At 50.8% G+C, this 26,400-nt stretch overlaps 41 non-coding genes and 1 pseudogene across 41 annotated transcripts; all 42 read right to left on the reverse strand.

Annotated features, from left to right (window-relative positions):
• Positions 1 to 8,351: 8,351 nt before the first annotated feature.
• LOC119346444 lies at positions 8,352 to 8,464 on the reverse strand (annotated as a pseudogene).
• Positions 8,465 to 8,761: 297 nt separating this feature from the next.
• On the reverse strand, positions 8,762 to 8,880 carry LOC119346277. The gene has a single exon (XR_005167543.1). It is a non-coding gene; the product is annotated as a 5S ribosomal RNA (ribosomal RNA).
• A 297-nt stretch (positions 8,881 to 9,177) lies between these two features.
• LOC119346215 lies at positions 9,178 to 9,296 on the reverse strand. Its single transcript, XR_005167481.1, has one exon. It is a non-coding gene; the product is annotated as a 5S ribosomal RNA (ribosomal RNA).
• A 298-nt stretch (positions 9,297 to 9,594) lies between these two features.
• On the reverse strand, positions 9,595 to 9,713 carry LOC119346457. The gene has a single exon (XR_005167727.1). It is a non-coding gene; the product is annotated as a 5S ribosomal RNA (ribosomal RNA).
• Positions 9,714 to 10,011: 298 nt separating this feature from the next.
• LOC119346328 lies at positions 10,012 to 10,130 on the reverse strand. The gene has a single exon (XR_005167593.1). It is a non-coding gene; the product is annotated as a 5S ribosomal RNA (ribosomal RNA).
• Positions 10,131 to 10,427: 297 nt separating this feature from the next.
• LOC119346156 lies at positions 10,428 to 10,546 on the reverse strand. The gene has a single exon (XR_005167411.1). It is a non-coding gene; the product is annotated as a 5S ribosomal RNA (ribosomal RNA).
• Positions 10,547 to 10,843: 297 nt separating this feature from the next.
• On the reverse strand, positions 10,844 to 10,962 carry LOC119346469. The gene has a single exon (XR_005167739.1). It is a non-coding gene; the product is annotated as a 5S ribosomal RNA (ribosomal RNA).
• Positions 10,963 to 11,259: 297 nt separating this feature from the next.
• On the reverse strand, positions 11,260 to 11,378 carry LOC119346460. Its single transcript, XR_005167730.1, has one exon. It is a non-coding gene; the product is annotated as a 5S ribosomal RNA (ribosomal RNA).
• A 297-nt stretch (positions 11,379 to 11,675) lies between these two features.
• Positions 11,676 to 11,794, reverse strand: LOC119346321. The gene has a single exon (XR_005167584.1). It is a non-coding gene; the product is annotated as a 5S ribosomal RNA (ribosomal RNA).
• Positions 11,795 to 12,091: 297 nt separating this feature from the next.
• LOC119346270 lies at positions 12,092 to 12,210 on the reverse strand. The gene has a single exon (XR_005167536.1). It is a non-coding gene; the product is annotated as a 5S ribosomal RNA (ribosomal RNA).
• A 297-nt stretch (positions 12,211 to 12,507) lies between these two features.
• Positions 12,508 to 12,626, reverse strand: LOC119346386. The gene has a single exon (XR_005167657.1). It is a non-coding gene; the product is annotated as a 5S ribosomal RNA (ribosomal RNA).
• A 297-nt stretch (positions 12,627 to 12,923) lies between these two features.
• On the reverse strand, positions 12,924 to 13,042 carry LOC119346177. Its single transcript, XR_005167436.1, has one exon. It is a non-coding gene; the product is annotated as a 5S ribosomal RNA (ribosomal RNA).
• Positions 13,043 to 13,339: 297 nt separating this feature from the next.
• LOC119346161 lies at positions 13,340 to 13,458 on the reverse strand. Its single transcript, XR_005167417.1, has one exon. It is a non-coding gene; the product is annotated as a 5S ribosomal RNA (ribosomal RNA).
• Positions 13,459 to 13,755: 297 nt separating this feature from the next.
• On the reverse strand, positions 13,756 to 13,874 carry LOC119346448. The gene has a single exon (XR_005167719.1). It is a non-coding gene; the product is annotated as a 5S ribosomal RNA (ribosomal RNA).
• Positions 13,875 to 14,171: 297 nt separating this feature from the next.
• Positions 14,172 to 14,290, reverse strand: LOC119346452. The gene has a single exon (XR_005167721.1). It is a non-coding gene; the product is annotated as a 5S ribosomal RNA (ribosomal RNA).
• A 297-nt stretch (positions 14,291 to 14,587) lies between these two features.
• On the reverse strand, positions 14,588 to 14,706 carry LOC119346271. The gene has a single exon (XR_005167537.1). It is a non-coding gene; the product is annotated as a 5S ribosomal RNA (ribosomal RNA).
• A 297-nt stretch (positions 14,707 to 15,003) lies between these two features.
• Positions 15,004 to 15,122, reverse strand: LOC119346182. Its single transcript, XR_005167442.1, has one exon. It is a non-coding gene; the product is annotated as a 5S ribosomal RNA (ribosomal RNA).
• A 297-nt stretch (positions 15,123 to 15,419) lies between these two features.
• Positions 15,420 to 15,537, reverse strand: LOC119346433. Its single transcript, XR_005167709.1, has one exon. It is a non-coding gene; the product is annotated as a 5S ribosomal RNA (ribosomal RNA).
• A 297-nt stretch (positions 15,538 to 15,834) lies between these two features.
• Positions 15,835 to 15,953, reverse strand: LOC119346380. The gene has a single exon (XR_005167650.1). It is a non-coding gene; the product is annotated as a 5S ribosomal RNA (ribosomal RNA).
• A 297-nt stretch (positions 15,954 to 16,250) lies between these two features.
• On the reverse strand, positions 16,251 to 16,369 carry LOC119346289. The gene has a single exon (XR_005167554.1). It is a non-coding gene; the product is annotated as a 5S ribosomal RNA (ribosomal RNA).
• Positions 16,370 to 16,666: 297 nt separating this feature from the next.
• Positions 16,667 to 16,785, reverse strand: LOC119346163. Its single transcript, XR_005167419.1, has one exon. It is a non-coding gene; the product is annotated as a 5S ribosomal RNA (ribosomal RNA).
• A 297-nt stretch (positions 16,786 to 17,082) lies between these two features.
• On the reverse strand, positions 17,083 to 17,201 carry LOC119346464. Its single transcript, XR_005167733.1, has one exon. It is a non-coding gene; the product is annotated as a 5S ribosomal RNA (ribosomal RNA).
• Positions 17,202 to 17,498: 297 nt separating this feature from the next.
• LOC119346447 lies at positions 17,499 to 17,617 on the reverse strand. Its single transcript, XR_005167718.1, has one exon. It is a non-coding gene; the product is annotated as a 5S ribosomal RNA (ribosomal RNA).
• A 297-nt stretch (positions 17,618 to 17,914) lies between these two features.
• On the reverse strand, positions 17,915 to 18,033 carry LOC119346183. Its single transcript, XR_005167443.1, has one exon. It is a non-coding gene; the product is annotated as a 5S ribosomal RNA (ribosomal RNA).
• A 297-nt stretch (positions 18,034 to 18,330) lies between these two features.
• On the reverse strand, positions 18,331 to 18,449 carry LOC119346169. Its single transcript, XR_005167426.1, has one exon. It is a non-coding gene; the product is annotated as a 5S ribosomal RNA (ribosomal RNA).
• A 297-nt stretch (positions 18,450 to 18,746) lies between these two features.
• LOC119346458 lies at positions 18,747 to 18,865 on the reverse strand. The gene has a single exon (XR_005167728.1). It is a non-coding gene; the product is annotated as a 5S ribosomal RNA (ribosomal RNA).
• Positions 18,866 to 19,162: 297 nt separating this feature from the next.
• On the reverse strand, positions 19,163 to 19,281 carry LOC119346175. Its single transcript, XR_005167433.1, has one exon. It is a non-coding gene; the product is annotated as a 5S ribosomal RNA (ribosomal RNA).
• A 296-nt stretch (positions 19,282 to 19,577) lies between these two features.
• LOC119346341 lies at positions 19,578 to 19,696 on the reverse strand. Its single transcript, XR_005167608.1, has one exon. It is a non-coding gene; the product is annotated as a 5S ribosomal RNA (ribosomal RNA).
• Positions 19,697 to 19,994: 298 nt separating this feature from the next.
• Positions 19,995 to 20,113, reverse strand: LOC119346192. The gene has a single exon (XR_005167454.1). It is a non-coding gene; the product is annotated as a 5S ribosomal RNA (ribosomal RNA).
• A 297-nt stretch (positions 20,114 to 20,410) lies between these two features.
• On the reverse strand, positions 20,411 to 20,529 carry LOC119346187. Its single transcript, XR_005167448.1, has one exon. It is a non-coding gene; the product is annotated as a 5S ribosomal RNA (ribosomal RNA).
• Positions 20,530 to 20,827: 298 nt separating this feature from the next.
• LOC119346421 lies at positions 20,828 to 20,946 on the reverse strand. Its single transcript, XR_005167695.1, has one exon. It is a non-coding gene; the product is annotated as a 5S ribosomal RNA (ribosomal RNA).
• Positions 20,947 to 21,243: 297 nt separating this feature from the next.
• LOC119346193 lies at positions 21,244 to 21,362 on the reverse strand. The gene has a single exon (XR_005167455.1). It is a non-coding gene; the product is annotated as a 5S ribosomal RNA (ribosomal RNA).
• A 297-nt stretch (positions 21,363 to 21,659) lies between these two features.
• On the reverse strand, positions 21,660 to 21,778 carry LOC119346347. Its single transcript, XR_005167615.1, has one exon. It is a non-coding gene; the product is annotated as a 5S ribosomal RNA (ribosomal RNA).
• Positions 21,779 to 22,073: 295 nt separating this feature from the next.
• On the reverse strand, positions 22,074 to 22,192 carry LOC119346211. The gene has a single exon (XR_005167477.1). It is a non-coding gene; the product is annotated as a 5S ribosomal RNA (ribosomal RNA).
• A 297-nt stretch (positions 22,193 to 22,489) lies between these two features.
• LOC119346331 lies at positions 22,490 to 22,608 on the reverse strand. Its single transcript, XR_005167596.1, has one exon. It is a non-coding gene; the product is annotated as a 5S ribosomal RNA (ribosomal RNA).
• A 297-nt stretch (positions 22,609 to 22,905) lies between these two features.
• LOC119346194 lies at positions 22,906 to 23,024 on the reverse strand. Its single transcript, XR_005167456.1, has one exon. It is a non-coding gene; the product is annotated as a 5S ribosomal RNA (ribosomal RNA).
• A 297-nt stretch (positions 23,025 to 23,321) lies between these two features.
• LOC119346416 lies at positions 23,322 to 23,440 on the reverse strand. Its single transcript, XR_005167689.1, has one exon. It is a non-coding gene; the product is annotated as a 5S ribosomal RNA (ribosomal RNA).
• A 690-nt stretch (positions 23,441 to 24,130) lies between these two features.
• On the reverse strand, positions 24,131 to 24,249 carry LOC119346196. Its single transcript, XR_005167459.1, has one exon. It is a non-coding gene; the product is annotated as a 5S ribosomal RNA (ribosomal RNA).
• A 297-nt stretch (positions 24,250 to 24,546) lies between these two features.
• On the reverse strand, positions 24,547 to 24,665 carry LOC119346417. The gene has a single exon (XR_005167690.1). It is a non-coding gene; the product is annotated as a 5S ribosomal RNA (ribosomal RNA).
• A 690-nt stretch (positions 24,666 to 25,355) lies between these two features.
• Positions 25,356 to 25,474, reverse strand: LOC119346197. The gene has a single exon (XR_005167460.1). It is a non-coding gene; the product is annotated as a 5S ribosomal RNA (ribosomal RNA).
• Positions 25,475 to 25,771: 297 nt separating this feature from the next.
• LOC119346374 lies at positions 25,772 to 25,890 on the reverse strand. Its single transcript, XR_005167644.1, has one exon. It is a non-coding gene; the product is annotated as a 5S ribosomal RNA (ribosomal RNA).
• Positions 25,891 to 26,187: 297 nt separating this feature from the next.
• LOC119346268 lies at positions 26,188 to 26,306 on the reverse strand. Its single transcript, XR_005167534.1, has one exon. It is a non-coding gene; the product is annotated as a 5S ribosomal RNA (ribosomal RNA).
• Positions 26,307 to 26,400: the final 94 nt, after the last annotated feature.

Below are 26,400 nucleotides of genomic sequence, written 5' to 3' on the forward strand. Positions count from 1 at the left end.
CCTAAACACTCAAGTCTCTAGTCCAGGTTTATCGCCTATTCGGGTTCCATCCATGAGGAGATCCGGCCGGAGTTTCGCTCACAGCCCCAAACGATGTGAACAGGGTTCTGTGACACCAAACGGGCGCCCGGTTTACCCGGCCACGTGCCTACCGCATCACAGCCCACCCCTACGGTCAGCGCTGCGCACGGCCTCCAGCATACTACAAACACCAGAAACTACTTGCAACTCCTGGACAGAGGACAAGGGTGATCAAGAAGCCGAGAGGGTCCATTGGTTTCGGGCCCAATGCGTGGTAGTAGCTGAATCATGGATCACAAACACAGAACTCAGTTCCTGAGGACGGCTGCAATGAGACAACCCACCATGTACTCCTACATGGCCTCTCACCGCTACCTTTACCAAATCGTATTCACACACTTAGCTCACACACAGTAGGACATGTTCACACACCTCTGATTCATCCCCGATGAATCAGACCTGACTCAACTCTCAGCAGTAGCAGGCATGACAAACAAGCATGAATGAGTAGGCAGAACAGGGCTCAAACAACTCCTACTCATGCTAGTGGGTTTCACCTATTTACTGTGGCAATGACAGGTCATGCAGAGGATAAAGGGGTTCAGCTACCGCAGCAAGTAACAGATGAATCGGTGTTGTCCTAATGCATTAAAAGAGAGCAGGAGCGAGAGAGTAGGATTATATCGGAATTGACAAGGGGGTTTTGCTTGCCTGGCACTTTTGAAGATAACATTGAGTCTTCATCAGTGTCAACGATCACATCATCGGTATCACGTCTATCGAGAGGGGACAAATACCGGCAACACAGAAGGGAACACAATCAATGCAATGCACAATATGATGCATGATCATGACATGGCAAAATGAATGTGTTTTGAACCAATGCAACTAGCAACAGATTAAATGAAGTTGGTTTGAATACAAGATTCAAATTCAAACTCCATATGTGATTATTTAAATGCCCTTTATTTGATTTGTGCTAAACAGCATCTATAAGTTGTTCTAACATGCATGAAAATGGTACAGATGGATTCCTTGAATTTTTCTGATAATTTTTCATATATAAATTATTTAATTTGGAGTTACGGTTAATTTTCTATGAATTATTGAAGTTTATACAATTTTCTGGAATTAATAAATCATTTTTGATTTATTTTAATTCCAGAAACAAATACTGCGTCATACTGACGTCAAGATGACGTCAGCAGGTCAACGGGCTGGTCCAGGTCAATCCTGACCAGTGGGTCCCATCCGTCAGTGACTAACCTAACTAATCTAATTTAGTTAGTGGCCTGGGGCCCATTGTCAGTGTCTATTAAACTAACTAATATTTAGTTAACACTAATCCTAGCCTAATTAGCCGGGCGGGTCCGCAGGTCAGTGAGAGAGAGGGGGGGTAAAACCTGGCAGTGGGGTCAACCCACGCCGGTCATCGGGTCAGCGGTCGCCGGCGTTTAGCCGCCGGCGAGTCCAGACGTGGCGGAGGGCTCGGAAACGAGCCACATGGCATCGTTTCGGCCGTGGTTTGTTGCATTCGAACGCGCGCAGTGGCGCGCATCTAGTGGTGGCGGTGACAGGTGCTGGGGTGGCCGGAAAAGTGGTCGGCGACGAGGTTTGGCGGCGGCAGCAGCTCGGGCAATCCTGGGGTCGGGGTTAGGGAGCACGGCAGGAGGAGCTGGGGCGTGCTACGGACTCCCGAGATCACGGTGAGCACGACCGTGGCCTCGGATACGAGCTGGGGTGGCTGTGGCCACGGCCACGCCATGGCCGGTGGCGAGAGATTCTCGGGCAAAGTGGTGGGGCTAGCTAGAGAGGGAGGTGGGGCACGGGAAGAGGGGAAATCAGCACAGGAGCTCACAGCGGGTGCAGTGGTGGCCTCGGCGAGCTCGGGGAGGCACCGGAGCCGACGAATCGACGGAGGGGAGCTTCGGTGGCCGGCGACGGAACGGCGATGGTGACGGCGTTGTAGGGCTTCCGGAGGGCCGTGGGTCGGTGGGAAGGAAGGAGGGGGTCGAGGCGGAGCTCGTGGGTGTGTCGGAGAGGCTAGGGGTGGCCGGTGGCTGCGGCAATCGGCGTCGGTGGCGGCGTCTCCGTTCGGGCCCGAGGTGCGGAGCGAGAGGGAGAGCAGGAGAAGGGGATGAGTGAGGGGGTCCAGGGGTTCGAGGCGGCGCCGGAGAGAAGGCCCGAGGCGTCGCGGTGGCGAGGGACGCAGGCAGGCAGGGAGGTGGCGTGGCGCCACGGCGCGCGCGTGCGCTGTCTCCCTCCTCTGCCTACTGGCAGAGGTAGAGGACGACTGGCACCCGGCCAGTGGGCTGGGCTGTCCACTGGGCCAGCCAGGTAAGGCCCAGGTAAGACTCTCTCTCTCTTTGATAATTCTGTTCTGTTTTTATATTTTCTATTTTCTGCAATTTGTTTTTGATTTGATTTAAATATCAAATCATTTTATAAAATCCTGGAAACAGTTATGGGTGTTTTCTGAATTATTTCAGTGACCCTTATCAATTTCCAACATTTATTTGAGCATTTAAATTATTTATAGTATTTAAATGCCCAAAGTCAAATACAATATGATTTAATTCAAAAATCCAAAAATGACCTAAGAATATAATCATCATTTTTGGCAGAGGTTTCCACCTTAACCAGAAATCATGAACTTTTCTTAGGAACCTTTTGGGTTTATTGAAAAGATTTTAATTCACCCTAGTTGAGTTGATTTAATGCTAGGGTTTGAACATCCCCATTTCAATTTTAGGCAAAAATTTAAACATGATGCAAACATGAAGCTAGCCTAGAGCACTACCAGCAGCTAGGGATGTGACACCTGATCTTGAAGATCGGATTATCGCTGCTCAAAAGCAAGACACAGGAATTTCTCGGATCAAGAGAAACATTAAGAAGGGAGTTGGTGGATGTTTCTTTATGGATGATCGTGGTGTTGTTTTCTTTGAGAATCGCTTGGTGGTTCCCAAGAATCAACATCTGCGACATTTGATCCTTAAGGAGGCGCATGAATCTCCTCTCACGATTCATCCCGGTAGTACTAAGATGTATCAGGACCTACGCCAGAGGTTCTGGTGGACTAGGATGAACAGAGAAATCGCTGAGTTCATTGCTAAATGTGACATTTGTCGTCGCGTTAAGGCAGAGCATCAAAGACCTGCTGGCACCCTTCAGCCTTTAGCTATTCCTGAATGGAAATGGGATAAAGTTGGAATGGACTTCATCACCGGCTTTCCCAGGACCAAGAGAGGAAATAACGCTATCTTCGTAGTCGTTGATCGTCTTTCCAAAGTGGCTCACTTCCTCCCTGTTCGAGAGAGTATCACTGCTAGTCAGCTTGCTGACTTATATATTTCTCGAATAGTGTCACTCCATGGTGTTCCACTAGAGATCAATTCAGACCGTGGCAGTCTTTTCACTTCTCATTTCTGGGAGAGTTTCCAAACTGCCATGGGAACCCATCTTTCCTTCAGTACCGCTTTCCACCCTCAGTCGAGTGGTCAGGTGGAACGGGTCAATCAAATTCTCGAAGACATGCTCAGAGCTTGCGTTATCTCATTCGGTATGGATTGGGAGAAATGTCTTCCTTTCGCCGAGTTTGCTTATAACAACAGCTACCAATCCAGCCTCAATAATGCTCCTTTTGAGGTTCTCTATGGACGAAGATGTCGAACACCTTTGAACTAGTCAGAAACCGGTGAAAGACAATTCTTTGGACCGGATATGATCCAGGAGGCAGAAGAGCAAGTTCGCATCATTCGTGAGAATTTGAAAACAGCCCAGTCTCGTCAGAAAAGCCAGTATGATCGTCATCATAAGGATATGACTTATGAAATTGGCGACCAAGCTTACCTTCGGGTTACTCCTTTGAAGGGTACCCATCGTTTCGGTATCAAGGGCAAGTTGGCTCCTCGTTACATTGGTCCCTTTCGCATTCTCGCTAAACAAGGAGAGGTTGCCTACCAGTTGGAACTACCCCCACATCTTTCTCGAGTTCATGATGTCTTCCACGTCTCTCAACTCAGGCATTGCTTCTCGGATCCTATTCGTGGAGTGGACCACGAAACGCTTGATCTCCGAGATAACCTCACATGCCGAGAGTACCCGGTTCGCATTCTTGATCAAGCAGAGCGTGTTACCCGACGTCAGAACATCAAGTTTCTCAAAGTTCAGTGGTCTCATCATTCCGAGAGAGAGGCTACTTGGGAGCAAGAAGATCGTCTTCGACTGGAGTACCCCGCTTTCTTTCCGTCGACCCCTGAATCTCGAGACGAGATTCTGTCAAGTGGGGGCGAGTTGTCACATCCCTAGTCTGGTATGACTTAGACTAGCTAGCTATTTGTGCATCATATTTAAATTTCATTTAAATTTGAAATGAGGATTGGTGGAACCCTCAGAATCATTTTTGAAAATGACCTAAATAAAAATTTCTCCAAAAGGGTCCAAGAAAATGCTCATGATGCCCTCTAAAAATATTGGACAGAGATAAAAATCAAAACAATATTTTTAGGAGCTCATGGATAATTATTTTGGCCATTTGGATTAATTCGATAAATATTTGCATTGGAAATATATTTCTATATATATGAGATATGGTCCAAAAATTATGCCAATTATACAAGAGCTCTGGAATAATACCATTAGCCCCTACAAAAATTGGCATAATAAAATTAAATGATTTAATATAGTTATTAAATCAAACAAATGTCAGAAAATTAGAAAAGAAAACAGAAAAGGGGAGAGAGACTTACCTGGGCCACTTACCTGGCCCATCTCCAGCTGGCGGCCCAGCCCACCCCCGCTGCCTTCTGTCGTCCCCCTCCTCGGACAGAAGGACGAGGGCGTGTGCCCGACGCTCGCCGGCACGCGCGCGCGCCACCTCCCCCCCTGCTGGCCACCTCCTGCTTCCTTCTCTCGCCCTCGATGCCCCGGACGAAGCCACGCAGCTGCCCCGCACCGCTCTCACTCTCCCTCGCCCTCCTCCTCTTCCCCTGCTCTCTCTCCCTCTCACCCGAAGCACTGCCGCCGCCGCAGCTCGCCACCGACGCGCTCCCCGCCGTCCCCTCGCCCTCCGTAGAGCCCCCGAGCTCCGCCGCGACCCCCTCTACCTCCTCATCGAGCCAAGCAAGACGGAGCATCCCGTGGAGCCATCGCCGTCGCCATCCTCGCCTCCGGCCGCCGTGGGTACTCGCCGTCGATTCGGGAGCTTCCGGGCATCCCCGACCTCGCCCTCGCGCTCGCTGGATCCGCGGTGAGCTCCTCCACCGTTCCCCTCTCTTCTCCCTCCCGTTCCCGCGCTGTAGCGCCGCTCCCCACCACGGCCGAAGCCCCTCGCCGCCGTCCATGTCGCCGCCGCCGTCTCGGCCCGCCTCCGCCCAAACCAAGCCTCCCTCCGCGTTCCTGGTGCCACGAGGGTGCCGCCGGGCCCCTCAGGTGGCCTCCCCGTGCCCCGCAGCCCGATCCCGCTCGCGCCCGAACCCCGGCCGCCGCCGCAAGCTTGCTCCGGCGAGCTCCGGCGCCGCCGCAGCCCCCCCAACCAGCTCCCCTGGTTGCGGACGAAGACGGGCTACGCCCCGGTGGTCTTCGCGCGATCAAACGCCGTCTGTAACGCAAGTCCGGCGAGTCGCCACCGCGCTAATGGTCGCCGCCGGCCAGAACTCCGGCGGGCTCACGTGGCTTAGCTAATTAGTCACTAATCCCCCACCTACTGACGCTGACCAGTGGGCCCAGGGTTTAGTCAAAGCTAGTCAGCCCGGGTTTGACTCGGGGTTAACCCCAGTGTCACTGACGTGTGGGACCCACACGTCAGGTTTGACCCTGGACAGCCGCGTTGACCCGCTGACGTCGTGCTGACGTCATGCTGGCGCAGTATATATTTTCTGGAATTAAAATAATTCAGAAAATCCAGAAAATGATTTAAACTTCAAAAATTCATAACAATTCAACCGTAGCTCAGATTGAAATAATTTATATATGAAAAATTATCAGAAAAATGCCATCTTTCCATCTGTACTAGTTTCATGCATGAAAAACAAACTTATACATGCTGAATATGGGAAAACACATTATGGCATATATAAGAGACTTAATTTAGAAATGCATTTGAACCTTTGGTTCAAATGGACTTCAAACCAAGTGAACACTAGTTGCATTAGCTCAACAACATCACATCTACATGCCATGTTCATGTATCATATTGTTGCATATGATTGTGTTTTGATTGCCGGCACCGTTCCTTCTCGATAGGTCCTGCTCCGGAGACGTTCCAGAGTACCTGTCTGTGAAGCAGTGCCTCCCTTGTTGATTTACCAGGCAAGCAAACCCCCTTGTTCATTTCGATAAAACCCTACTCTCTCGCTCCTGCTCTCAGTTATTGCATTAGGACAACAACGATTCATCTGCTACTTTGTGCTGCGGTAGTTGAACCCATTCCTCTGCATGACCTGTCATTGCCACAGTAAATAGTTGAAACCCACTAGCATGTGTAGGAGTTGATTGAAGCCATTGTTGTGTTCCTACCATGCTATGCCTGCTATTGCTTAGAGTTGTGTCAGGTCTGATTCATTGGGAATGAATTGGAGTGTCACGATATGTTCTGATGCTGAGAGTGAAGTGTGTGAACACGATTTGGTAAAGGTAGCGGTGAGAGGCCATGTAGGAGTACATGGTGGGTTGTCTCACTGGAACCGTCCTTAAGCCCTGAGTTCTGTGTATGTTGTCCAATGACTCGATACTACCACACATTGGGCTCCGGGCGCTCCAAGCCCTCTCGACTTATTAACCAACTTGATCTCTGTCCAGGAGTCGCAACTAGTTTCTGGTGTTTGTAGGTAGTGCTATTTTTCTACCAAGTGGCACCCGGCAGGGTGGGCATGGGACAAACTAGGCACACGTGGCCCGGTGTACCGAGTGGCACCCGGTTGGTGGGCTCGGGAACCCTGTACACATCGTTTGGGGCCGTAAGCGACACCCCGGCCGGATCTCCTTGCGGATGGAACCCGAATAGGCGATAAACCTGGACTAGAGTCTTGTGTGGTTAGTCAGGTCGTGGCCGACACCCTCGCCAGGCTTCCGCTTGAAGGTTGCCGAGATACATGACGTGTACATGGCGGTAAGTGGCGAGAGCGTGTGTGAAGAAGTACACCCCTGCAGGGTTAACATGATCTATTCGAATAGCCGGGTCCGCGGTTATGGACTTCTTGGATGCTTACATGGTACATAGACAACTTGAAGAGGATACTATAAAATGCTCAAGACAAGTGTGAGTGCTATGGACGGCCTTCTCGTAGGGAGACGGGGATGAATCCATAGTAGTGTATTGTGTGGTGATTAGTGGACTCGTGTACGTTGTTTCACCTCAAGAGTTTCTGGTAGTCGTAGAATAGGATAGCCACAGAGTCAAAGCTGGCTTGCTGCAACTAAACCCCACATTACCCTCTTGATACCAATGCATGTACGATAGGATCTGATGTAAGTCTTGCTGAGTACCTTTGTACTCATGTTGCTTTATTTATGTTTTTGCAGCGGAGACTTCGGTCTTACTAGTGTTCTCGTGGACTTCGACTAGTAGCTAGTACCTCAGCTACGATCTTGATCGGATGTTGTAGATAGTCAGGCTCTTCAGCCTTTTTCTTTTGTAGATGTCTGTACCCAGACATGTAATGCTTCCGCTTGTTGCTTGTATGCTCTGTATGATGGGTCTTGTGACCCCTGTTTGCAATTTATGCTATGACGGCTCTTCTGAGCCTTTATCTATATGAGTTGTTGAGCTATGCTGTGATGCCATGTTGTACAGCACATACTTGCATGTTATGCGTACGTGTAATGTGTATTGCTATGTGTGGGATCTGACTATCTAGTTGTTTATTCTTAGTAGCCTCTCTTACCGGGAAATGTCTCCTAGTGCTTCCACTGAGCCCTGGTAGCTTGCTACTGCTCCGGAACACTTAGGCAGGCCGGCATGTGTCCTTCTTCGATCCTGTGTCTGTCCCTTCGGGGAAATGTCACGCGATGAATACCGGAGTCCTGCTAGCCCGCTACAGCCCGGTTCACCGGAGTCCTGTTAGCCCAGTGCTACAGCCTGAATTCACTCGTTGATGACCGACACGTTCGATGCTGGGTCATGGATGCCTGTCCCTGTAAGTGAGTGCCACTTTGGGTTTACGACTAGCCATGTCAGCCCGGTCTCTTTATCATATGGATGCTAGCGACACCATCATATACGTGTGCCAAAATGCGCAAACGGTCCCGGGCAAAGGTAAGGCGACACCCGTGGGGATACCGTGCGTGAGGCCGCAAAGCGATATGAGGTGTTACATGCTAGATCGATGTGGCATCGAGTCGGGGTCCTGACACACCCATCCTAGTACTACTCTCGCCCAAGCACGCTTAACTTCGGAGTTCTGATGGGATCCAGTGCTTTAGTGCTGGTATGATCGCATCCAACATGTTACCCCCGTCTTCGTCCCTTATCCTTCCCCCTCCCAACTCCACTACAAAGACGATTGTACATTGCTTTGGCCGCTCCCTCTCAACTACGGAGATGAGTTTAACACGGTTTCCACCCCTCCCTCTCAACCGCACCAGTGCACGCTTGCCGCGCCACAACGCCGCCGCTAGACTCGTGAATCGTGAGCACCCAGCTATAACTTACCGCACTCGTGCAAAATAATAAAACACAGTAAATATATTACTTACACGTGCGTTTTGTTTTGCAAGCGACGCAAACAAAATTAAAAAGGGAATGCAACACGAGGACTTCCCAGGAGGACACCCATCCTAGTACTACTCTCACCCAAGCACGCTTAACTTCGGAGTTCTGATGGGATCCAGTGCTTTAGTGCTGGTATGATCGCATCCGACATGTTACCCCCGTCTTCGTCCCTTATCCTTGCCCCTCCCAGCTCCACTACAAAGATGATTGTACATTGCTTTGGCCACTCCCTCTCAACTACGGAGATGAGTTTAACACGGTTTCCACCCCTCCCTCTCAACCGCACCAGTGCACGCTTGCCGCGCCACAACGCCGCCGCTAGATTCGTGAATCGTGAGCACCCAGCTATAACTTACCGCACTCGTGCAAAATAATAAAACACGGTAAATATATTACTTACACGTGCGTTTTGTTTTGCAAGCGGCGCAAAAAAAATTAAAAAGGGAATGCAACACGAAGACTTCCCAGGAGGTCACCCATCCTAGTACTACTCTCGCCCAAGCACGCTTAACTTCGGAGTTCTGATGGGATCCAGTGCTTTAGTGCTGGTATGATCGCATCCAACATGTTACCCTCCGTCTTCGTCCCTTATCCTTGCCCCTCCCAGCTCCACTACAAAGACGATTGTACATTGCTTTGGCCGCTCCCTCTCAACTACGGAGACGAGTTTAACGCGGTTTCCACCCCTCCCTCTCAACCGCACCGGTGCACGCTTGCCGCCCCACAACGCCGACGCTGGACCCGTGAATCGTGAGCACCCATCTATAACTTACCGCACTCGTGCAAAATAATAAAACACGGTAAATATATTACTTACACGTGCGTTTTGTTTTGCAAGCTGCGCGAAAAAAATTAAAAAGGGAATGCAACACGAGGACTTCCCAGGAGGTCACCCATCCTAGTACTACTCTCGCCCAAGCACGCTTAACTTCGGAGTTCTGATGGGATCCAGTGCTTTAGTGCTGGTATGATCGCATCCAACATGTTACCCTCCGTCTTCGTCCCTTATCCTTGCCCCTCCCAGCTCCACTACAAAGACGATTGTACATTGCTTTGGCCGCTCCCTCTCAACTACGGAGACGAGTTTAACGCGGTTTCCACCCCTCCCTCTCAACCGCACCGGTGCACGCTTGCCGCCCCACAACGCCGACGCTGGACCCGTGAATCGTGAGCACCCATCTATGACTTACCGCACTCGTGCAAAATAATAAAACACGGTAAATATATTACTTACACGTGCGTTTTGTTTTGCAAGCTGCGCGAAAAAAATTAAAAAGGGAATGCAACACGAGGACTTCCCAGGAGGTCACCCATCCTAGTACTACTCTCGCCCAAGCACGCTTAACTTCGGAGTTTTGATGGGATCCGGTGCTTTAGTGCTGTTATGATCGCATCCGACATGTGACCCCGGTCTTCGTCCCTTATCCTTGCCCCTCCCAGCTCCACTACAAAGACGATTGTACATTGCTTTGGCCGCTCCCTCTCAACTACGGAGATGAGTTTAACGCGGTTTCCACCCCTCCCTCTCAACCGCACCAGTGCACGCTTGCCGCGCCACAACGCCGACGCTGGACCCGTGAATCGTGAGCACCCAGCTATGACTTACCGCACTCGTGCAAAATAATAAAACACGGTAAATATATTACTTACACGTGCGTTTTGTTTTGCAAGCGGCGCGAAAAAAATTAAAAAGGGAATGCAACACGAGGACTTCCCAGGAGGTCACCCATCCTAGTACTACTCTCGCCCAAGCACGCTTAACTTCGGAGTTCTGATGGGATCCGGTGCTTTAGTGCTGGTATGATCGCATCCGACATGTTGCCCCGGTCTTCGTCCCTTATCCTTGCCCCTCCCAGCTCCACTACAAAGACGATTGTACATTGCTTTGGTCGCTCCCTCTCAACTACGGAGACGAGTTTAACGCGGTTTCCACCCCTCCCTCTCAACCGCACCAGTGCACGCTTGCCGCGCCACAACGCCGACGCTGGACCCGTGAATCGTGAGCACCCAGCTATGACTTACCGCACTCGTGCAAAATAATAAAACACGGTAAATATATTACTTACACGTGCGTTTTGTTTTGCAAGCGGCGCGAAAAAAATTAAAAAGGGAATGCAACACGAGGACTTCCCAGGAGGTCACCCATCCTAGTACTACTCTCGCCCAAGCACGCTTAACTTTGGAGTTCTGATGGGATCCGGTGCTTTAGTGCTGGTATGATCGCATCCGACATTTTACCCCGGTCTTCGTCCCTTATCCTTGCCCCTCCCAGCTCCACTACAAAGACGATTGTACATTGCTTTGGCCGCTCCCTCTCAACTACGGAGACGAGTTTAACGCGGTTTCCACCCCTCCCTCTCAACCGCACCAGTGCACGCTTGCCGCGCCACAACGCCGACGCTGGACCCGTGAATCGTGAGCACCCAGCTATGACTTACCGCACTCGTGCAAAATAATAAAACACGGTAAATATATTACTTACACGTGCGTTTTGTTTTGCAAGCGGCGCGAAAAAAATTAAAAAGGGAATGCAACACGAGGACTTCCCAGCAGGTCACCCATCCTAGTACTACTCTCGCCCAAGCACGCTTAACTTCGGAGTTCTGATGGGATCCGGTGCTTTAGTGCTGGTATGATCGCATCCGACATGTTACCCCGGTCTTCGTCCCTTATCCTTGCCCCTCCCAGCTCCACTACAAAGACGATTGTACATTGCTTTGGCCGCTCCCTCTCAACTACGGAGACGAGTTTAACGCGGTTTCCACCCCTCCCTCTCAACCGCACCAGTGCACGCTTGCCGCGCCACAACGCCGACGCTGGACCCGTGAATCGTGAGCACCCAGCTATGACTTACCGCACTCGTGCAAAATAATAAAACACGGTAAATATATTACTTACACGTGCGTTTTGTTTTGCAAGCGGCGCGAAAAAAATTAAAAAGGGAATGCAACACGAGGACTTCCCAGGAGGTCACCCATCCTAGTACTACTCTCGCCCAAGCACGCTTAACTTCGGAGTTCTGATGGGATCCGATGCTTAGTTGCTGGTATGATCGCATCCGACATGTTACCCCGGTCTTCGTCCCTTATCCTTGCCCCTCCCAGCTCCACTACAAAGACGATTGTACATTGCTTTGGCCGCTCCCTCTCAACTACGGAGACGAGTTTAACGCGGTTTCCACCCCTCCCTCTCAACCGCACCAGTGCACGCTTGCCGCGCCACAACGCCGACGCTGGACCCGTGAATCGTGAGCACCCAGCTATGACTTACCGCACTCGTGCAAAATAATAAAACACGGTAAATATATTACTTACACGTGCGTTTTGTTTTGCAAGCGGCGCGAAAAAAATTAAAAAGGGAATGCAACACGAGGACTTCCCAGGAGGTCACCCATCCTAGTACTACTCTCGCCCAAGCACGCTTAACTTCGGAGTTCTGATGGGATCCGGTGCTTTAGTGCTGGTATGATCGCATCCGATATGTTACCCCGGTCTTCGTCCCTTATCCTTGCCCCTCCCAGCTCCACTACAAAGACGATTGTACATTGCTTTGGCCGCTCCCTCTCAACTACGGAGATGAGTTTAACGCGGTTTCCACCCCTCCCTCTCAACCGCACCAGTGCACGCTTGCCGCGCCACAACGCCGACGCTGGACCCGTGAATCGTGAGCACCCAGCTATGACTTACCGCACTCGTGCAAAATAATAAAACACGGTAAATATATTACTTACACGTGCGTTTTGTTTTGCAAGCGGCGCGAAAAAAATTAAAAAGGGAATGCAACACGAGGACTTCCCAGGAGGTCACCCATCCTAGTACTACTCTCGCCCAAGCACGCTTAACTTCGGAGTTCTGATGGGATCCGGTGCTTTAGTGCTGGTATGATCGCATCCGACATGTTACCCCGGTCTTCGTCCCTTATCCTTGCCCCTCCCAGCTCCACTACAAAGACGATTGTACATTGCTTTGGCCGCTCCCTCTCAACTACGGAGACGAGTTTAACGCGGTTTCCACCCCTCCCTCTCAACCGCACCAGTGCACGCTTGCCGCGCCACAACGCCGATGCTGGACCCGTGAATCGTGAGCACCCAGCTATGACTTGCCGCACTCGTGCAAAATAATAAAACACGGTAAATATATTACTTACACGTGCGTTTTGTTTTGCAAGCGGCGCGAAAAAAATTAAAAAGGGAATGCAACACGAGGACTTCGCAGGAGGTCACCCATCCTAGTACAACTCTCGCCCAAGCACGCTTAACTTCGGAGTTCTGATGGGATCCGGTGCTTTAGTGCTGGTATGGTCGCATCCGACATGTTACCCCGGTCTTCGTCCCTTATCCTTGCCCCTCCCAGCTCCACTACAAAGACGATTGTACATTGCTTTGGCCGCTCCCTCTCAACTACGGAGACGAGTTTAACGCGGTTTCCACCCCTCCCTCTCAACCGCACCAGTGCACGCTTGCCGCGCCACAACACCGACGCTGGACCCGTGAATCGTGAGCACCCAGCTATGACTTACCGCACTCGTGCAAAATAATAAAACACGGTAAATATATTACTTACACGTGCGTTTTGTTTTGCAAGCGGCGCAAAAAAAATTAAAAAGGGAATGCAACACGAGGACTTCCCAGGAGGTCACCCATCCTAGTACTACTCTCACCCAAGCACGCTTAACTTCGGAGTTCTGATGGGATCCGGTGCTTTAGTGCTGGTATGATCGCATCCGACATGTTACCCCGGTCTTCGTCCCTTATCCTTGCCCCTCCCAGCTCCACTACAAAGACGATTGTACATTGCTTTGGCCGCTCCCTCTCAACTACGGAGACGAGTTTAACGCGGTTTCCACCCCTCCCTCTCAACCGCACCAGTGCACGCTTGCCGCGCCACAACGCCGACGCTGGACCCGTGAATCGTGAGCACCCAGCTATGACTTACCGCACTCGTGCAAAATAATAAAACACAGTAAATATATTACTTACACGTGCGTTTTGTTTTGCAAGCGGCGCGAAAAAAATTAAAAAGGGAATGCAACACGAGGACTTCCCAGGAGGTCACCCATCCTAGTACTACTCTCGCCCAAGCACACTTAACTTCGGAGTTCTGATGGGATCCGGTGCTTTAGTGCTGGTATGATCGCATCCGACATGTTACCCCGGTCTTCGTCCCTTATCCTTGCCCCTCCCAGCTCCACTACAAAGACGATTGTACATTGCTTTGGCCGCTCCCTCTCAACTACGGAGACGAGTTTAACGCGGTTTCCACCCCTCCCTCTCAACCGCACCAGTGCACGCTTGCCGCGCCACAACGCCGACGCTGGACCCGTGAATCGTGAGCACCCAGCTATGACTTACCGCACTCGTGCAAAATAATAAAACACGGTAAATATATTACTTACACGTGCGTTTTGTTTTGCAAGCGGCGCGAAAAAAATTAAAAAAGGAATGCAACACGAGGACTTCCCAGGAGGTCACCCATCCTAGTACTACTCTCGCCCAAGCACGCTTAACTTCGGAGTTCTGATGGGATCCGGTGCTTTAGTGCTGGTATGATCGCATCCGACATGTTACCCCGGTCTTCGTCCCTTATCCTTGCCCCTCCCAGCTCCACTACAAAGACGATTGTACATTGCTTTGGCCGCTCCCTCTCAACTACGGAGACGAGTTTAACGCGGTTTCTACCCCTCCCTCTCAACCGCACCAGTGCACGCTTGCCGCGCCACAACGCCGACACTGGACCCGTGAATCGTGAGCACCCAGCTATGACTTACCGCACTCGTGCAAAATAATAAAACACGGTAAATATATTACTTACACGTGCGTTTTGTTTTGCAAGCGGCGCGAAAAAAATTAAAAAGGGAATGCAACACGAGGACTTCCCAGGAGGTCACCCATCCTAGTACTACTCTCGCCCAAGCACGCTTAACTTCGTAGTTCTAATGGGATCCGGTGCTTTAGTGCTGGTATGATCGCATCCGACATGTTACCCCGGTCTTCGTCCCTTATCCTTGCCCCTCCCAGCTCCACTACAAAGACGATTGTACATTGCTTTGGCCGCTCCCTCTCAACTACGGAGACGAGTTTAACGCGGTTTCCACCCCTCCCTCTCAACCGCACCAGTGCACGCTTGCCGCGCCACAACGCCGACGCTGGACCCGTGAATCGTGAGCACCCAGCTATGACTTACCGCACTCGTGCAAAATAATAAAACACGGTAAATATATTACTTACACGTGCGTTTTGTTTTGCAAGCGGCGCGAAAAAAATTAAAAAGGGAATGCAACACGAGGACTTCCCAGGAGGTCACCCATCCAAGTACTACTCTCGCCCAAGCACGCTTAACTTCGGAGTTCTGATGGGATCCGATGCTTTAGTGCTGGTATGATCGCATCCGACATGTTACCTCGGTCTTCGTCCCTTATCCTTGCCCCTCCCAGCTCCACTACAAAGACGATTGTACATTGCTTTGGCCGCTCCCTCTCAACTACGGAGACGAGTTTAACGCGGTTTCCACCCCTCCCTCTCAACCGCACCAGTGCACGCTTGCCGCGCCACAACGCCGACGCTGGACCCATGAATCGTGAGCACCCAGCTATGACTTACCGCACTCGTGCAAAATAATAAAACACGGTAAATATATTACTTACACGTGCGTTTTGTTTTGCAAGCGGCGCGAAAAAAATTAAAAAGGGAATGCAACACGAGGACTTCCCAGGAGGTCACCCATCCTAGTACTACTCTGCACAAGCACGCTTAACTTCGGAGTTCTGATGTGATCCGATGCTTTAGTGCTGGTATGATCGCATCCGACATGTTACCCCGGTCTTCGTCCCTTATCCTTGCCCCTCCCAGCTCCACTACAAAGACGATTGTACATTGCTCTGGCCGCTCCCTCTCAACTACGGAGACGAGTTTAACGCGGTTTCTACCCCTCCCTCTCAACCGCACCAGTGCACGCTTGCCGCGCCACAACGCCGACGCTGGACCCATGAATCGTGAGCACCCAGCTATGACTTACCGCACTCGTGCAAAATAATAAAACACGGTAAATATATTACTTACACGTGCGTTTTGTTTTGCAAGCGGCGCGAAAAAAATTAAAAAGAGAATGCAACACGAGGACTTCCCAGGAGGTCACCCATCCTAGTACTACTCTCGCCCAAGCACGCTTAACTTCGGAGTTCTGATGGGATCCGGTGCTTTAGTGCTGGTATGATCGCATCCGACATGTTACCCCGGTCTTCGTCCCTTATCCTTGCCCCTCCCAGCTCCTCTACAAAGACGATTGTACATTGCTTTGGCCGCTCCCTCTCAACTACGGAGACGAGTTTAACGCGGTTTCCACCCCTCCCTCTCAACCGCACCAGTGCACGCTTGCCGCGCCACAACGCCGACGCTGGACCCGTGAATCGTGAGCACCCAGCTATGACTTACCGCACTCGTGCAAAATAATAAAACACGGTAAATATATTACTTACACGTGCGTTTTGTTTTGCAAGCGGCGCGAAAAAAATTAAAAAGGGAATGCAAAACGAGGACTTCCCAGGACGTCACCCATCCTAGTACTACTCTCGCCCAAGCACGCTTAACTTCGGAGTTCTGATGGGATCCGGTGCTTTAGTGCTGGTATGATCGCATCCGACATGTTACCCCGGTCTTCGTCCCTTATCCTTGCCCCTCCCAGCTCCACTACAAAGACGATTGTACATTGCTTTGGCCGCTCCCTCTCAACTACGGAGACGAGTTTAACGCGGTTTCCACCCCTTCCTCTCAACCGCACCAGTGCACGCTTGCCGCGCCACAACGCCGACGCTGGACCCGTGAAACGTGAGCACCCAGCTATGACTTACCGCACTCGTGCAAAATAATAAAACACGGTAAATATATTACTTACACGTGCGTTTTGTTTTGCAAGCGGCGCGAAAAAAATTAAAAAGGGAATGCAACACGAGGACTTCCCAGGAGGTCACCCATCCTAGTACTACTCTCACCCAAGCACGCTTAACTTCGGAGTTCTGATGGGATCCGGTGCTTTAGTGCTGGTATGATCGCATCCGACATGTTACCCCGGTCTTCGTCCCTTATCCTTGCCCCTCCCAGCTCCACTACAAAGACGATTGTACATTGCTTTGGCCGCTCCCTCTCAACTACGGAGACGAGTTTAACGCGGTTTCCACCCCTCCCTCTCAACCGCACCAGTGCACGCTTGCCGCGCCACAACGCCGACGCTGGACCCGTGAATCGTGAGCACCCAGCTATGACTTACCGCACTCGTGCAAAATAATAAAACACAGTAAATATATTACTTACACGTGCGTTTTGTTTTGCAATCGGCGCAAAAAAAATTAAAAAGGGAATGCAACACGAGGACTTCCCAGGAGGTCACCCATCCTAGTACTACTCTCGCCCAAGCACGCTTAACTTCGGAGTTCTGATGGGATCCGGTGCTTTAGTGCTGGTATGATCGCATCCGACATGTTACCCCCATCTTCGTCCCTTATCCTTGCCCCTCCCAGCTCCACTACAAAGACGATTGTACATTGCTTTGGCCGCTCCCTCTCAACTACGGAGACGAGTTTAACGCGGTTTCCACCCCTCCCTCTCAACCGCACCAGTGCACGCTTGCCGCGCCACAACGCCGACGCTGGACCCGTGAATCGTGAGCACCCAGCTATGACTTACCGCACTCGTGCAAAATAATAAAACACGGTAAATATATTACTTACACGTGCGTTTTGTTTTGCAAGCGGCGCAAAAAAATTTAAAAAGGGAATGCAACACGAGGACTTCCCAGGAGGTCACCCATCCTAGTACTACTCTCGCCCAAGCACGCTTAACTTCGGAGTTCTGATGGGATCCGGTGCTTTAGTGCTGGTATGATCACATCCGACATGTTACCCCGGTCTTCGTCCCTTATCCTTGCCCCTCCCAGCTCCACTACAAAGACGATTGTACATTGCTTTGGCCGCTCCCTCTCAACTACGAAGACGAGTTTAACGCGGTTTCCACCCCTCCCTCTCAACCGCACCAGTGCACGCTTGCCGCGCCACAACGCCGACGCTGGACCCGTGAATCGTGAGCACCCAGCTATGACTTACCGCACTCGTGCAAAATAATAAAACACGGTAAATATATTACTTACACGTGCGTTTTGTTTTGCAAGCGGCGCGAAAAAAATTAAAAAGGGAATGCAACACGAGGACTTCCCAAGAGGTCACCCATCCTAGTACTACTCTCGCCCAAGCACGCTTAACTTCGAAGTTCTGATGGGATCCGGTGCTTTAGTGCTGGTATGATCGCATCCGACATGTTACCCCGGTCTTCGTCCCTTATCCTTGCCCCTCCCAGCTCCACTACAAAGACGATTGTACATTGCTTTGGCCGCTCCCTCTCAACTACGGAGACGAGTTGAACGCGGTTTCCACCCCTCCCTCTCAACCGCACCAGTGCACGCTTGCCGCGCCACAACGCCGACGCTGGACCCGTGAATCGTGAGCACCCAGCTATGACTTACCGCACTCGTGCAAAATAATAAAACACGGTAAATATATTACTTACACGTGCGTTTTGTTTTGCAAGCGGCGCGAAAAAAATTAAAAAGGTAATGCAACACGAGGACTTCCCAGGAGGTCACCCATCCTAGTACTACTCTCGCCCAAGCACGCTTAACTTCGGAGTTCTGATGGGATCCGGTGCTTTAGTGCTGGTATGATCGCATCGAACATGTTACCCCGGTCTTCGTCCCTTATCCTTGCCCCTCCCAGCTCCACTACAAAGACGATTGTACATTGCTTTGGCTGCTCCCTCTCAACTACGGAGCCGAGTTTAACGCGGTTTCCACCCCTCCCTCTCAACCGCACCAGTGCACGCTTGCCGCGCCACAACGCCGCCGCTAGATTCGTGAATCATGAGCACCCATCTATAACTTACCGCACTCGTGCAAAATAATAAAACACGGTAAATATATTACTTACACGTGTGTTTTGTTTTGCAAGTGGCGCAAAAAAAATTAAAAAGGGAATGCAACACGAGGACTTCCCAGGAGGACACCCATCCTAGTACTACTCTCGCCCAAGCACGCTTAACTTCGGAGTTCTGATGGGATCCGGTGCTTTAGTGCTGGTATGATCGCATCCGACATGTTACCCCCGTCTTCGTCCCTTATCCTTGCCCCTCCCAGCTCCACTACAAAGACGATTGTACATTGCTTTGGCCGCTCCCTCTCAACTACGGAGATGAGTTTAACGCGGTTTCCACCCCTCCCTCTCAACCGCACCAGTGCACGCTTGCCGCGCCACAATGCCGCCGGGAGACTCGTGAATCGTGAGCACCCAGCTGTAAATTACCGCACTCGTGCAAAATAATAAAACACGGTAAATATATTACTTACACATGCGTTTTGTTTTGCAAGCGGCGCAAAAAAAATTAAAAAGGGAATGCAACACGAGGACTTCCCAGGAGGTCACCCATCCTAGTACTACTCTCGCCCAAGCACTCTTAACTTCGGAGTTCTGATGGGATCCGGTGCTTTAGTGCGAGTATGATCGCATCCGACATGTTACCCTCGTCTTCGTCCCTTATCCTTGCCCCTCCCAGCTCCACTACAAAGACGATTGTACATTGCTTTGGCCGCTCCCTCTCAACTACGGAGACGAGTTTAACACGGTTTCCACCCCTCCCTCTCAACCGCACCAGTGCACGCTTGCCGCGCCACAACGCCGCCGCTAGACTCGTGAATCGTGAGCACCCAGTTATAACTTACCGCACTCGTGCAAAATAAGAAAACACGGTAAATATATTACTTACACGTGCGTTTTGTTTGCAAGCGGCGCAAAAAAAATTAAAAAGGGAACGCAACACGAGGACTTCCCAGGAGGTCACCCATCCTAGTACTACTCTCGCCCAAGCACGCTTAACTTTGGAGTTCTGATGGGATCCGATGCTTTAGTGCTGGTATGATCGCATCTGACATGTTACCCCCGTCTTCGTCCCTTATCCTTTTCCCTCCCAGCTCCACTACAAAGACGATTGTACATTGCTTTGGCCGCTCCCTCTCAAGTACGGAGACGAGTTTAACGCGGTTTCCACCCCTCCCTCTCAACCGCACCATTGCACGCTTGCCGTGCCACAACGCCGCCGCTAGACTCGTGAATCGTGAGCACCCAGCTATAACTTATCGCACTCATGCAAAATAATAAAACACGGTAAATATATTACTTACACGTGCGTTTTGTTTTGCAAGCGGCGCAAAAAAAATTTAAAAAGGGAATGCAACACGAGGACTTCCCAGGAGGACACCCATCCTAGTACTACTCTCGCCCAAGCACGCTTAACTTCGGAGTTCTGATGGGATCCAGTGCTTTAGTGCTGGTATGATCGCATCCGACATGTTACCCCCGTCTTCGTCCCTTATCCTTGCCCCTCCCAACTCCACTACAAAGACGATTGTACATTGCTTTGGCCGCTCCCTCTCAACTACGGAGATGAGTTTAACGCGGTTTCCACCCCTCCCTCTCAACCGCACCAGTGCACGCTTGCCGCGCCACAACGCCGCCGCTAGACTCGTGAATCGTGAGCACCCAGCTATGACTTACCGCACTCGTGCAAAATAATAAAACCCGGTAAATATATTACTTACACGTGCGTTTTGTTTTGCAAGCGGCGCAAAAAAAATTAAAAAGGGAATGCAACACGAGAACTTCCCAGGAGGTCACCCATCCTAGTACTACTCTCGCCCAAGCACGCTTAACTTCGGAGTTCTGATGGGATCCAGTGCTTTAGTGCTGGTATGATCGCAACCGACATGTTACCCCCCGTCTTCGTCCCTTATCCTTGCCCCTCCCAGCTCCACTACAAAGACGATTGTACATTGCTTTGGCCGCTCCCTCTCAACTACGGAGCCGAGTCTAACGCGTTTTCCACCCCTCCCTCTCAACCGCACCAGTGCACGCTTGCCGCGCCACAACGCCGCCGCTAGACTCGTGAATCATGAGCACCCAGCTATAACTTACCGCACTCGTGCAAAATAATAAAACACGGTAAATATATTACTTACACGTGCGTTTTGTTTTGCAAGCGGCGCAAAAAAAATTAAAAAGGGAATGCAGCACGAGGACTTCCCAGGAGGTCACCGATCCTAGTACTACTCTCGCCCAAGCACGCTTTACTTTGGAGTTCTGATGGGATCCGGTGGTTTAGTGCTGGTATGATCACATCCAACATGTTACCCCCGTCTACGTCCCTTATCCTTGCCCCTCCCAGCTCTAATACAAAGACAATTGTGCATTGCTTTGGCCGCTCCCTCTCAACTACGGAGACGAGTTTAACGCAGTTTCCACCCCTCCCTCTCAACCGCACCAGTGCACGCTTGCCGCGCCACAACGCCGCCGCTAGACTCGTGAATCGTGAGCACCCAGCTATAACTTACCGCACTCGTGCAAAATAATAAAACACGGTAAATATATTACTTACACGTGCGTTTTGTTTTGCAAGCGGTGCAAAAAAAATTAAAAAGGGAATGCAACACGAGGACTTCCCAGGAGGACACCCATCCTAGTACTACTCTCGCCCAAGCACGCTTAACTTCGGAGTTCTGATGGGATCCAGTGCTTTAGTGCTGGTATGATCGCATCCGACATGGTACCCCCGTCTTCGTCTATTATCCTTACCTCTCCCAGCTCCACTACAAAGACGATTGTACATTGCTTTGGCCGCTCCCTCTCAACTACGGAGATGAGTTTAACACGGTTTCCACCCCTCCCTCTCAACCGCACCAGTGCACGCTTGCCGCGCCACAACGCCGCCGCTAGACTCGTGAATCGTGAGCACCCAGCTATAACTTACCGCACTCGTGCAAAATAATAAAACACGGTAAATATATTACTTACACGTGTGTTTTGTTTTGCAAGCGGCGCAAAAAAAATTAAAAAGGGAATGCAACACGAGGACTTCCCAGGAGGTCACCCATCCTAGTACTACTCTCGCCCAAGCACGCTTAACTTTGGAGTTTTGATGGGATCCTGTGGTTTAGTGCTGGTATGATCGCATCCAACATGTTACCCCCGTCTACGTCCCTTATCCTTGCCCCTCCCAGCTCCACTACAAAGACGATTGTACATTGCTTTGGCCGCTCCCTCTCAACTACGGAGACGAGTTTAACGCGGTTTCCACCCCTCCCTCTCAACCGCACCAGTGCACGCTTGCCGCGCCACAACGCCGCCGCTAGACTCGTGAATCGTGAGCACCCAGCTATAACTTACCGCACTCGTGCAAAATAATAAAACATGGTAAATATATTACTTACACGTGCGTTTTGTTTTGCAAGCGGCGCAAAAAATTAAAAAGGGAATGCAACACGAGGACTTCCCAGGAGGACACCCATCCTAGTACTACTCTCGCCCAAGCACGCTTAACTTCGGAGTTCTGATGGGATCCAGTGCTTTAGTGCTGGTATGATTGCATCCGACATGTTACCCCCGTCTTCGTCCCTTATCCTTGCCCCTCCTAGCTCCACTACAAAGACGATTGTATGTTGCTTTGGCCGCTCCCTCTCAACTACGGAGATGAGTTTAACACGGTTTCCACCCCTCCCTCTCAACCGCACCAGTGCACGCTTGCCGCGCCACAACGCCGCCGCTAGACTCGTGAATCGTGAGCACCCAGCTATAACTTGCCGCACTCGTGCAAAATAATAAAACACGGTAAATATATTACTTACACGTGCGTTTTGTTTTGCAAGCGGCGCAAAAAAAATTAAAAAGGGAATGCAGCACGAGGACTTCCCAGGAGGTCACCCATCCTAGTACTACTCTCGCCCAAGCACGCTTAACTTTGGAGTTCTGATGGGATCCGGTGGTTAAGTGCTGGTATGATCACATCCAACATGTTACCCCCATCTACGTCCCTTATCCTTGCCCCTCCCAGCTCCAATACAAAGACAATTGTACATTGCTTTGGCCGCTCCCTCTCAACTACGGAGACGAGTTTAACGCGGTTTCCACCCCTCCCTCTCAACCGCACCAGTGCACGCTTGCCGCGCCACAACGCCGCTGCTAGACTCGTGAATCGTGAGCACCCAGCTATAACTTACCGCACTCGTGCAAAATAATAAAACACGGTAAATATATTACTTACACGTGCGTTTTGTTTTGCAAGCGGTGCAAAAAAAATTAAAAAGGGAATGCAACACGAGGACTTCCCAGGAGGACACCCATCCTAGTACTACTCTCGCCCAAGCACGCTTAACTTCGGAGTTCTGATGGGATCCAGTGCTTTAGTGCTGGTATGATCGCATCCGACATGGTACCCCCGTCTTCGTCCCTTATCCTTACCCCTCCCAGCTCCACTACAAAGACGATTGTACATTGCTTTGGCCGCTCCCTCTCAACTACGAAGATGAGTTTAACACGGTTTCCACCCCTCCCTCTCAACCACACCAGTGCACGCTTTCCGCGCCACAACGCCGCCGCTAGACTCGTGAATCGTGAGCACCCAGCTATAACTTACCGCACTCGTGCAAAATAATAAAACACGGTAAATATATTACTTACACGTGCGTTTTGTTTTGCAAGCGGCGCAAAAAAAATTAAAAAGGGAATGCAACATGAGGACTTCCCAAGAGGTCACCCATCCTAGTACTACTCTCGCCCACGCACGCTTAACTTCGGAGTTTTGATGGGATCCGTTGCTTTAGTGCTGGTATGATCGCATCCGACATGTTACCCCCCGTCTTCGTCCCTTATCCTTGCCCCTCCCAGCTCCACTACAAAGACGATTGTACATTGCTTTGGCCACTCCCTCTCAACTACGGAGCCGAGTTTAACGCGGTTTCCACCCCTCCCTCTCAACCGCACCAGTGCACGCTTGCCGCGCCACAACGCCGCCGCTAGACTCGTGAATCATGAGCACCCAGCTATAACTTACCGCACTCGTGCAAAATAATAAAACACGGTAAATATATTACTTACACGTGCGTTTTGTTTTGCAATCGGCGCAAAAAAAATTAAAAAGGGAATGCAACACGAGGACTTCCCAGGAGGTCACCCATCCTAGTACTACTCTCGCCTGAAGGGATCCGGTGGTTTAGTGCTGGTATGATCGCATCCAACATGTTACCCCCGTCTACGTCCCTTATCCTTGCCCCTCCCAGCTACAATACAAAGACAATTGTACATTGCTTTGGCCGCTCCCTCTCAACTACGGAGACGAGTTTAACGCGGTTTCCACCCCTCCCTCTCAACCGCACCAGTGCACGCTTGCTGCGCCACAATGCCGCCGCTAGACTCGTGAATCGTGAGCACCCAGCTATAACTTACCGCACTCGTGCAAAATAATAAAACACGGTAAATATATTACTTACACGTGCGTTTTGTTTTGCAAGCGGTGCAAAAAAAATTAAAAAGGGAATGCAACACGAGGACTTCCCAGGAGGACACCCATCCTAGTACTACTCTCGCCCAAGCACGCTTAACTTCGGAGTTCTGATGGGATCCAGTGCTTTAGTGCTGGTATGATCGCATCCGACATGGTACCCCCGTCTTCGTCCCTTATCCTTACCCCTCCCAGCTCCACTACAAAGATGATTGTACATTGCTTTGGCCGCTCCCTCTCAACTACGGAGATGAGTTTAACACGGTTTCCACCCCTCCCTCTCAACCGCACCAGTGCACGCTTGCCGCGCCACAACGCCGCCGCTAGACTCGTGAATCGTGAGCACCCAGCTATAACTTACCGCACTCGTGCAAAATAATAAAACACGGTAAATATATTACTTACACGTGCGTTTTGTTTTGCAAGCGGCGCAAAAAAAATTAAAAAGGGAATGCAACATGAGGACTTCCCAAGAGGTCACCCATCCTAGTACTACTCTCGCCCACGCACGCTTAACTTCGGAGTTTTGATGGGATCCGTTGCTTTAGTGCTGGTATGATCGCATCCGACATGTTACCCCCCGTCTTCGTCCCTTATCCTTGCCCCTCCCAGCTCCACTACAAAGACGATTGTACATTGCTTTGGCCGCTCCCTCTCAACTACGGAGCCGAGTTTAACGCGGTTTCCACCCCTCCCTCTCAACCGCACCAGTGCACGCTTGCCGCGCCACAACGCCGCCGCTAGACTCGTGAATCATGAGCACCCAGCTATAACTTACCGCACTCGTGCAAAGTAATAAAACACGGTAAATATATTACTTACACGTGCGTTTTGTTTTGCAATCGGCGCAAAAAAAATTAAAAAGGGAATGCAACACGAGGACTTCCCAGGAGGTCACCCATCCTAGTACTACTCTCGCCTGATGGGATCCGGTGGTTTAGTGCTGGTATGATCGCATCCAACATGTTACCCCCGTCTACGTCCCTTATCCTTGCCCCTCCCAGCTACAATACAAAGACAATTGTACATTGCTTTGGCCGCTCCCTCTCAACTACGGAGACGAGTTTAACGCGGTTTCCACCCCTCCCTCTCAACCGCACCAGTGCACGCTTGCCGCGCCACAACGCCGCCGCTAGACTCGTGAATCATGAGCACCCAGCTATAACTTACCGCACTCGTGCAAAATAATAAAACACGGTAAATATATTACTTACACGTGCGTTTTGTTTTGCAAGCGGTGCAAAAAAAATTAAAAAGGGAATGCAACACGAGGACTTCCCAGGAGGACACCCATCCTAGTACTACTCTCGCCCAAGCACGCTTAACTTCGGAGTTCTGATGGGATCCAGTGCTTTAGTGCTGGTATGATCGCATCCGACATGGTACCCCCGTCTTCGTCCCTTATCTTTACCCCTCCCAGCTCCACTACAAAGACGATTGTAAATTGCTTTGGCCGCTCCCTCTCAACTACGGAGATGAGTTTAACACGGTTTCCACCCCTCCCTCTCAACCGCACTAGTGCACGCTTGCCGCGCCACAACGCCGCCGCTAGACTCGTGAATCGTGAGCACCCAGCTATAACTTACCGCACTCGTGCAAAATAATAAAACACGGTAAATATATTACTTACACGTGCGTTTTGTTTTGCAAGCGGCGCAAAAAAAATTAAAAAGGGAATGCAGCACGAGGACTTCCCAGGAGGTCACCCATCCTAGTACTACTCTCGCCCAAGCACGCTTAACATTGGAGTTCTGATGGGATCCGGTGGTTTAGTGCTGGTATGATCACATCCAACATGTTACCCCCATCTACGTCCCTTATCCTTGCCCCTCCCAGCTCCAATACAAAGACAATTGTACATTGCTTTGGCCGCTCCCTCTCAACTACGGAGACGAGTTTAACGCGGTTTCCACCCCTCCCTCTCAACCGCACCAGTGCACGCTTGCCGCGCCACAACGCCGCTGCTAGACTCGTGAATCGTGAGCACCCAGCTATAACTTACCGCACTCATGCAAAATAATAAAACACGGTAAATATATTACTTACACGTGCGTTTTGTTTTGCAAGCGGTGCAAAAAAAATTAAAAAGGGAATGCAACACGAGGACTTCCCAGGAGGACACCCATCCTAGTACTACTCTCGCCCAAGCACGCTTAACTTCGGAGTTCTGATGGGATCCAGTGCTTTAGTGCTGGTATGATCGCATCTGACATGGTACCCCCGTCTTCGTCCCTTATCCTTACCCCTCCCAGCTCCACTACAAAGACGATTGTACATTGCTTTGGCCGCTCCCTCTCAACTA

This window comes from Triticum dicoccoides, unplaced genomic scaffold, assembly GCF_002162155.2.
Source record: "Triticum dicoccoides isolate Atlit2015 ecotype Zavitan unplaced genomic scaffold, WEW_v2.0 scaffold4092, whole genome shotgun sequence".
Taxonomy (NCBI): domain Eukaryota; kingdom Viridiplantae; phylum Streptophyta; class Magnoliopsida; order Poales; family Poaceae; genus Triticum; species Triticum dicoccoides.